The sequence below is a fragment of the Buceros rhinoceros genome, unplaced genomic scaffold, assembly GCF_000710305.1.
Source record: "Buceros rhinoceros silvestris isolate BGI_N320 unplaced genomic scaffold, ASM71030v1 scaffold44727, whole genome shotgun sequence".
Taxonomy (NCBI): Eukaryota; Metazoa; Chordata; class Aves; order Bucerotiformes; family Bucerotidae; genus Buceros; species Buceros rhinoceros.
Genome location: NW_010423590.1, coordinates 9,103 through 17,371, shown reverse-complemented (window position 1 = coordinate 17,371; position 8,269 = coordinate 9,103).

Below are 8,269 nucleotides of genomic sequence, written 5' to 3'. Positions count from 1 at the left end.
CAGCGACCTACCCCCGGGGCACAAAGCTTTCCCACGGGGACAAGAGGAGCTGCAAGGCAGGCCCCTGAGCAGGAGCTCAGGCTCGGTTCTGTTGGGGCAGTCTGTTAATTAAAGGCTAATGAACTGTGACCGTTCACATGCTGGTTGGTGGCAAAAGGGCAGCTGTTGCAAGCCCCTCGTCAAACAGCCTTCCTACTTACCCGGAGTGGTTCCCTGGGCTCTCGAGAAGCACTTTTGCCATTCTTTCATTTTTGTTTTCACCCGGGGCAAAGCAGTGGTGATGTGGTGGTGCGCCCACATGAAGCACAGGAAACTAAGCCAGACCACTCAGTTTCACACCCCACACTGTTCCTAACGGACAAACTCACTACCGCGGATTTTCTTCCTTCGGCAGCTGTGTTTCAGGAATCCTCTGCAGAATGAGCCGGGAGAGCAGCGTCAGTCACTAGAGGGCATCAGGGAAGAAGGATGCTGAAGAGGCCCTCTTGCTTCTCTGCTTAGTGGTCCAGCATACGGAGGAGAAAGAGTTCTCCAGAAATGCCCTACTGCTGCTGCTGCCGCTGCTGTTTGCCCACAAGCGACTCTCCCATGACAGGACATTTCTGCACAGGCACAAGGTCACACAGTTTAACAGTGAGAAGGAAACCTGTCAGTCCCTGATATGTATTAAAACAGCAATGAATGGCTGTAAAAACTCTTGAGTGTATTGGTCAAGTTGTCTTTGCCCCTCTACTCGATTGTGACATGTCACAGTTAGTGCACTGCTTGTCACCTGTGGTGCTTCCGTTAGCTCCCTGGGACTTGCTGTCTCAAAGGACTCAGACAGCTGGGAGGCAAAGTACAACAGTGGACACAGAAGAGGGTTGTTAGAAGCAGCTTGTGTGAGAGACCGCTCGGATAAAGGAGCAGCATTTTTACACAGAACAGCAGACAGTGTAACTTCTCCTGGGGCTCATATTGTCTGCTTCACCATTTCCAGAGTGGCTGGCAAACGGGATTCCTACTTTGTGCTTTGGGCCCTTCGGCATCTCTTTTCTCTCCTCAGCTGTGGACAATTCCTGCAGGACCATTTTCTTTCCGGAGTGATGGGAATGCATGCCACTGAGTGGGCAGGAGGGAAACTGAGTCTGCTGGAGGCACAGTTCTGTGACATTCATCTTCCCCAAGTGCCACCACAAGCAGCATGGATGGTAGCAGCACTAGGGACTGATTTGTTCACTGATAGGAAACAGAGGTATGTTACTTTTCAAGTCTGCAAGGTTTTGGTCTAAAAAGCAAAGTAGAGGCAAGACACTTGTACGACAAGGACAGCAGGGCTGGAGGAGTACTGTTCCGAGCCTAAATTCAGGAGGAGGAAACACATCAGTGAAAGGCAGCCCACTCTGAGCAGCAGGGAACCCGATGGGTAACCTGGCACTTCAGTAAAATGTGTGATGTAAACATTGTGATTATTTAGCTGGTATTTTTCTGGGGCATGAATGAAATAATTCGATGTGTGAATATTGAACCTTACAGGGGAAAGGCCCATCATGTCATTTCAGGGCTAAAGGGACAGACCAAAGGGACTCCTGAGAGATTTCCATCTGAAGCCAAGCTGTAAGTACTGTACGGTACCATGCCAGCCTGTTGCGCAGCTCAGGAGTAATTCCTGGTGGGCATCACATCAAGCAACGTTAGATTCAGGCTTCACAGCCCTTCCTAGTGTTTATCACTTCAAGTCTTCTAATAGCAATTACTCATACAAAATGTGTTCCATTCACCTCTGCCTCACAAATTACTATGAGAATGTTAAAATATTGCCTCCAGGTGCTGGGGTGAAGGTGCAGAACCCTCTTCACCTCTGAACAAAGAAGGGGCAGACCCAGAGGGACCTCACCTTGGTTGGTGTGGTGGTTACGCCGATTCCAGCTTCTGTCCCAGCTAAAGACAGCTAGGATAATGACCTTCTGCCAGATTTAATATTAAACAGCACATGCAAATGCACGAGCGCTGTTTGGAAGCATTGTCTGATAAGGCTATACCCCACCCGTGATGTGTGCAACATGTCAGGGTTTATATACTGGGAACCGAGCAAAGGTCAGTTACGTGATTTGGGTGCGTCACATATGACCGAGCATAAGACACAAGTCTGAGAGGTTGAACTCTGTGGTTAATCAGTAACGAATATAACTGTGATATGGCCATAGGTTTCTCCAGAGATAAGATGAAGAAAGACATCACACATTCTCATTCACCAAATAAGCAGCTGAAAACAGTAAGATTAAAAAAGAGTTTATTAGGGTAGAATTTATTAGTGAGTTTTGCACTCACTTCTGTGGGTGCTAGCAGAACTGATGACAGTCCCAGCAGCCTCGCTGGTACATGTGCTCCAAGAGAGAAAATTCACACTGAAGTTAAGTAACTCCCAGACATCTCCTGAAACTGCAGAAAGACAACTCGATGCAAAGCTTTGACTCAATGTTTCAGGCTGGTGCAAGTATGAGCTGTGGCTTTTCTTAGTCTACTGCATGTCTGAGGACAGGAGCAACTGTGTATTGACCCACTCCGAAATGATCACGAGGATACCTGTGGCCACAACTAAAAAAAACCCCAAACGTACTGGGTTTTAATAGTAGTGCAAATATTTGTGAGAAGAAAACAACTATAGTTTTTCCTCTCCATTGTTGTTTTGTTTTGTTCCAGCATGAGTGCCAGTCGTGCTGAGAGCAGCAGCTGCCTCTGACTGTGTCCTGTGCAAATTTTTCCTGACTCACCTGGGAGTAGTCCACATCTGATACTGTGAATGGTCTGCTGAGGTTTCCAGGCCAGACGGCAGATCTGCTCCCTGAACGAATACCAGTGTTTTGGCACCTATTTGCTTATATGTGCACTTTCTTTTTGCTACTGGGACTACGCAATCGTCTTCCCTAGCTGTTACGACATTTATAAGTCTTGTATAAATACAGCACAGAGATAATTATGATAAAATTACTCAAAAAGGAAAGAACGAAGCCGGGAGCGTGATTCCTGAATGATGAGATAATTACCTATCCCAGGTTACAGCCAGCTTTTTTAAGCTGGCCTTGTGATGTTCTGACCCAGACAGCTCTTGCAGGCAGCTCTGGTGTTTACTGATTAGTAAGAAGTCTCGCTAGGAAAATGAGAGCATAAACCTCATTATTTTAACTGGAACGTGCTCTTCTGCATCCCTCTGCCAAGGAGAATTAATGTGACCGTATGGGTTTGTGCTCTTGTAGAAGCGCTGGCAGAGCCCTCCCAGAGGATGGTGCCTGGGATGCTGGCCAAGCGCAGGCAGCCCAGCTCAACTGAAGGAGTTCCTTCAGCATTGCCCAGAGCCTGGCTGACCTCATTTTCCACATTACCGGACTCAGAAGCTACAGCTGTCCTGTCAAGCAAAACTACGTCAGGGAGCAAATGGGAGAAGTGGCTGCTCCAGATGTTAGTGCAGCTCCTGGAAAGCTGTGGCCTGCACTGGACAGCTGTGCCAGGGACCAGTGCCCCAACCTCATATAATGAAGCTTTGGTTCCTTGCACAGTATCAATCACACGCTGTGAAAAGCCCACGCTGACGGGCTCAGTACAGCTTTTGCATTATTGCAGTATTTTCAACTGAAGGAAAACATACCAAGGTAGCACCCGTCTGCAGGCCACTGGGGGAGAAGACTTCACAACCAGCTGTGCCTCATCCAACATGTCGTGCTGTCATTCATCACGTGCTGCCAGCTCTGCCAGACTTGGCCATCGGTGCAAGCCTCTGGCAGGTGGAGATGCTCTACTTCATTGAAATGTCTCTGCTACCAATGCAGTTGGTTTGGCGCGGCTGCGCTACGTTGTGCTGCGTACAACTCGTTCAGCCAAAAGAAAAAAAGATGAAAGCTGTGGCCCTGCCCTCCCCACAAAGCTCTTTGGCTCCCCAGCGTGCAGGGAGAGGGTGGAGACTCCATGGGGTGAGGAAGCGTGGGGAACCCAGCTGCCGGCTCACCGCTGTTTTGCAGCAGAGTGTGTGATGACACGAGTGGGACTGCGCTGCGCTGGCAGCTGAGCGAACCGTTGGGGCTGTGTTCCTGCAGACCACGATCTCTTTCCCGGCTCCTGCTCCCTCACACTGCCTCTGCCACCTCCTCAGCACTCTGCAGCACTGACCTAGACCTGCTGCTGGTAAGTGAGTCAGTAGCAGCATTTCAGCTCTGTTATTAAGACAGATTTAATTCGGTGTGGTGGCTTGCTTCCTCGTCCATGAATTGCTTGGTCTGTCATTGCTGAGGAATTAGATTCAGCAGCTCTTTTCCTCCAGCAGCCAAGGAAAACAGCAAAATGCTTGCCCTCTGAGCTTTTCAAGGGATTTTATTGAGAAATTTGGCAAGAAATTGATGGAAATATGTTTTATAAATGGGGGACAAAAGCTTCCAGGCTTGAAGTAAAACTAGTAAAGAGGTGAAAAGTTAGAATGTTTTGCAGGAACAATACTCGGCGTTTGCCCATGCATGTTAATGCACTGCATGTAACATGCGTGCAAATGCCTGCACGCACAGAGCACTGCTTACTCAGTCCCCAGTTAACACACAGGACTCCTTTCACAGAAGGTAGGTTACAAATCCCCCGGTAAATCAGCTGGCAATTAACTTACAGATTGCCTGAATCGCATTATCCTTACTTACTCCAATGGTTTTAATTTCCTACGCGTGTTCCTGAGAAAGGGGACTGTGTGATCCTGGGCTGGCAGCACGAGGCTGTACTGCCCTCTTTGCGTGTCCCCATCAATTCTCCGGCAAGTCTACACCTTTGTAACCAAATGCGACTAAAGAGATAAAAAAAAAGGTATGGTGCCATCCTCTGTGGATGTATATGTATCCAAAGTCTGAAATGCACATTTGTGTGCGCATACTGTGCTGTTTCAACTTGCAGGTTGCAAGACTAAGCTTTGTATCCGTTAAAAAGAAGAGAAATAATACCTCACTTAATTGTTTCTCTGGCAGGTTCAACTATTAAAAAAAAAAAAGAAAACAGGCTATTTTTTAAGAGTTTGAGCCAGCTTTCTTTAGCAAACTGCTGAAATCTGCTTGTGTCTCTAAAACTCTTCCTCCTTAAGTAATTTCAAGGCTTATTCTCTATAGAGATAAAATGCTTTGAATAACTGCCTGCATTTCAAAAACTCAATTAATATGCACTTCTGAATTTTAGTAAAATTCGAAATTCTACTACCACTCCTATAGCGCTGTTTTTTTCTAGTTGAACTGCAAATCCCTCTGGTGCCCAAAGCTTTGCAGGAAGACTGGCAGGAACGGATGTTACTCAGGTTTTTATAGACAACATATCTTCAAGCGTACAAGCAGGTTTACTAAAATTGCTTGCAAGACCCCGGGTGTGGTAGTGCTGTGGTTCAAGGAGGTTTAAATCAACGGAACTTTGTAGTACATTTTGTTGTTGTTTTATGGTTTTGTTTAGTGCTCTTGTGCCTGTAGAGAAAAGGAGACTTTGTACTCTACAATAGTCTCAGAAGAAAACACAGGAAAGTGGCAGTACCAAGAGTTTTATTTTCTGTGCATCAAAGCAGTGGGCAAAGACATTTCATGACAGTTTTTAAGAAAGTAGTTTCATTTTGCCGGTAATGAAAGATGAAATCTCAAGGTCCAGCACTTTTCCTCCTATCAAAATATTCTGAGAATGAGTATCTCTGAAGAAAATCTTTTTCTACTAGGCTTGAACCAAAATTGATGCTGCAGTATCAGTGGCAAGAAAAACATTTTAGGAATATTTGATAAAACAAAGGAATTTTGGAAAATTCCTGAAGAGTTAATAAATTTTATATTTAGCTGATAAAAAAAATGTATTGTATTTGGTGTTGATATGAATTTAATATGAAACACTTTGTCATATTAACAATACTTCTGAATACGGCAGGTAGTACATATTGTCATTGAATCTCCTGCTCACTTATGATCTAAAGAAGATAGTTGTAAGCCATTGGCAATGAATTCTTCATTTAAAGAATTTTAGTTCGCATAGAAATTGATTCAATTAACATTCGTCATGGTTGTTTCTTTGTCCTGCTCAGGCATGATCTGACTTAAAATGTTTCATGGCTGTATGTCACATGAAACACAATAAATAATTTTTAGACAAGGCCTAAAACCAATATTTTAAAAAAATCCATTCCTAAGGAGCAGTTGCAAATGTCTCACGGTTATATTAGCTGTGAAGGAGCATGCCCGTGTATTCCTCAGGTGAAGTTTGGTTCGTAAACTCCCAAACTGTTGATCTCACTGCAGGCACTTCCCTCACAGTGAAGAACAGGTCTCCAAAACAGAAAAGCAAATCAAAAGCCCAACTCTAGCACACAGAGATTTTTTCCGCTGTTAGCGCTCCATCTTCTCTCAGCACACCCTTAGCTGAGATCCAAATCGCTACCCTCGAAGGTTTCCCCGGGTCACCCAGGCAAAGCCACAGCTGCCCCTGCCTCGTGTTGGTGACAGTCCAGCTCGGCGGGCGAAGCTGGGTTACGGGACTTCCCAAGGCCCTTCCCATCAGCACGTCCAGAACTCTGTCATTTTGTCACCTCAGGGAGCTGCTGTGACAGAGTCCTTCCAACAGTTATGCTCCTTTGAGCAGAGACACGGCTAATACAGATTTCACAGACCAACTGATAAATTACCATTTATCATGATTTATGCGAATGAGTATTCTGCAATTTCTTTCTGCAATAGATTTTACTAGCTCTTAAAATGTAGAATGCTAATTTCAGCACTAACCTAACAACTGAAATTGAATTGTTTACTTTGATAAATTGTGTATGACCACAAATACACCTTTCCCCGAGGAATGGCACACAGACAAATCCACGTCTTCCCCCCGCAGCATCCCTCCCTGTCACTGCAAGTAGCACAAGCACGCTGCAGCCACGAAGGGCCATGCTGATTTAAACGAGAGCTCCAGCTAGACCCGAGCCCAGCCTCTGCGCAGGGCTGACAGCGACCAATGCCTCTGCCAGGGACAATGTCAGACAATGCCCTTTTCCTCGGGCAGTTTTGGGCAGTCGGTGGGCTCGGGCCGTGCTGAACGGGAGGTTTGCTGCCCACAGCTGTATTGATAGCCACCGAGGGACTGTCTGCTCTGGGTACGTCTAATCCTCCTCACAGCTGATTTGTTTACCCAGCCTCTGCAATGTGCTTTGAAAGATGTGGACAATCTAATCACAGCTTGACTGGTAAATTAAATTTAACTCTGACGTACTATCTGTTCTGGAGAACAACTCTGTGAGAGCAGTGTGACCCTGTAATTATGAAAACAGTTTCTCATCTTGTGCTTATCGTCTGCCAGTAGAGTTCAGTCTGGAAGACTGAATCTCTTCTATCACATTTCTGATATTTCAGTGCAAGCACTGCGTTAGGGTTTTATGCTGGTCTTTGGAAAAAAGCCCAACAGAACCAAATGATGCAAAGAAGAATTTAACTGTTCTGTTGTCGATGTCTGAGGACTCCACCTTACTCTCTCCCATTTACTCATAACATTACATCAGCAATACTGAAACATTAAGCTGAGAAAAAAAACCTCATCAGGTAAAATACTGATCTAAATACCTTGAAGATGCAGCTATATACCAAGGTCAGAGTCACACTGTCTTCTGAAGAATTCTGCACTCACACCATGCTGCTGGTGATCCAACAGTTCCAGGGATTCTGTAACGTCTGTCTGTGGTGGTGACTCCGTGGCTGGGTATTCGGTACCTTGCTCAGCATGCTAGCAAACACCTGCTCCTCGTAGGGTGAAACAGAGCGAAGAGCTCCCGCTGCAGTTACAAATGCTCAGCTCTAAATTACCGAAGCATCCTTTCAAATGGCAACGACTGACGTCCAGACAGATTAACCCAGAAACTACTGTATTAACAGCCTCATAAAATTAGGCACCCTCTTCCAGGTAGAGAAGTCTTCTCTGGCACAAGCAGAGCAGAGTGTTTGCAGTTTGTCACTAAAACGCCTCCAGACTTCAAATGTTGCACATTTAAGGGATGTTCAATTTACTCAAAAGCCCTTTTAGCTTAAATTAAAGCTAGGCAAATTATATTTGGAACACGGTTTCTTTTCACTGTAAGAAAACTGGGCCACGGTTACTGATTAAGACTTTCTATTTTTGGCAGCACAGAAGACTGCCGTTTTGCCAGAAGAGGCAGCCTTGGGCTGGGTTGGGATAACATCAACGGGAGATGGATGAGCCAGCCTTGACGTGCAGAGAGGCTGCTGCTGGAAGCAGGGCTTCCAGCGGTGTCACTGCA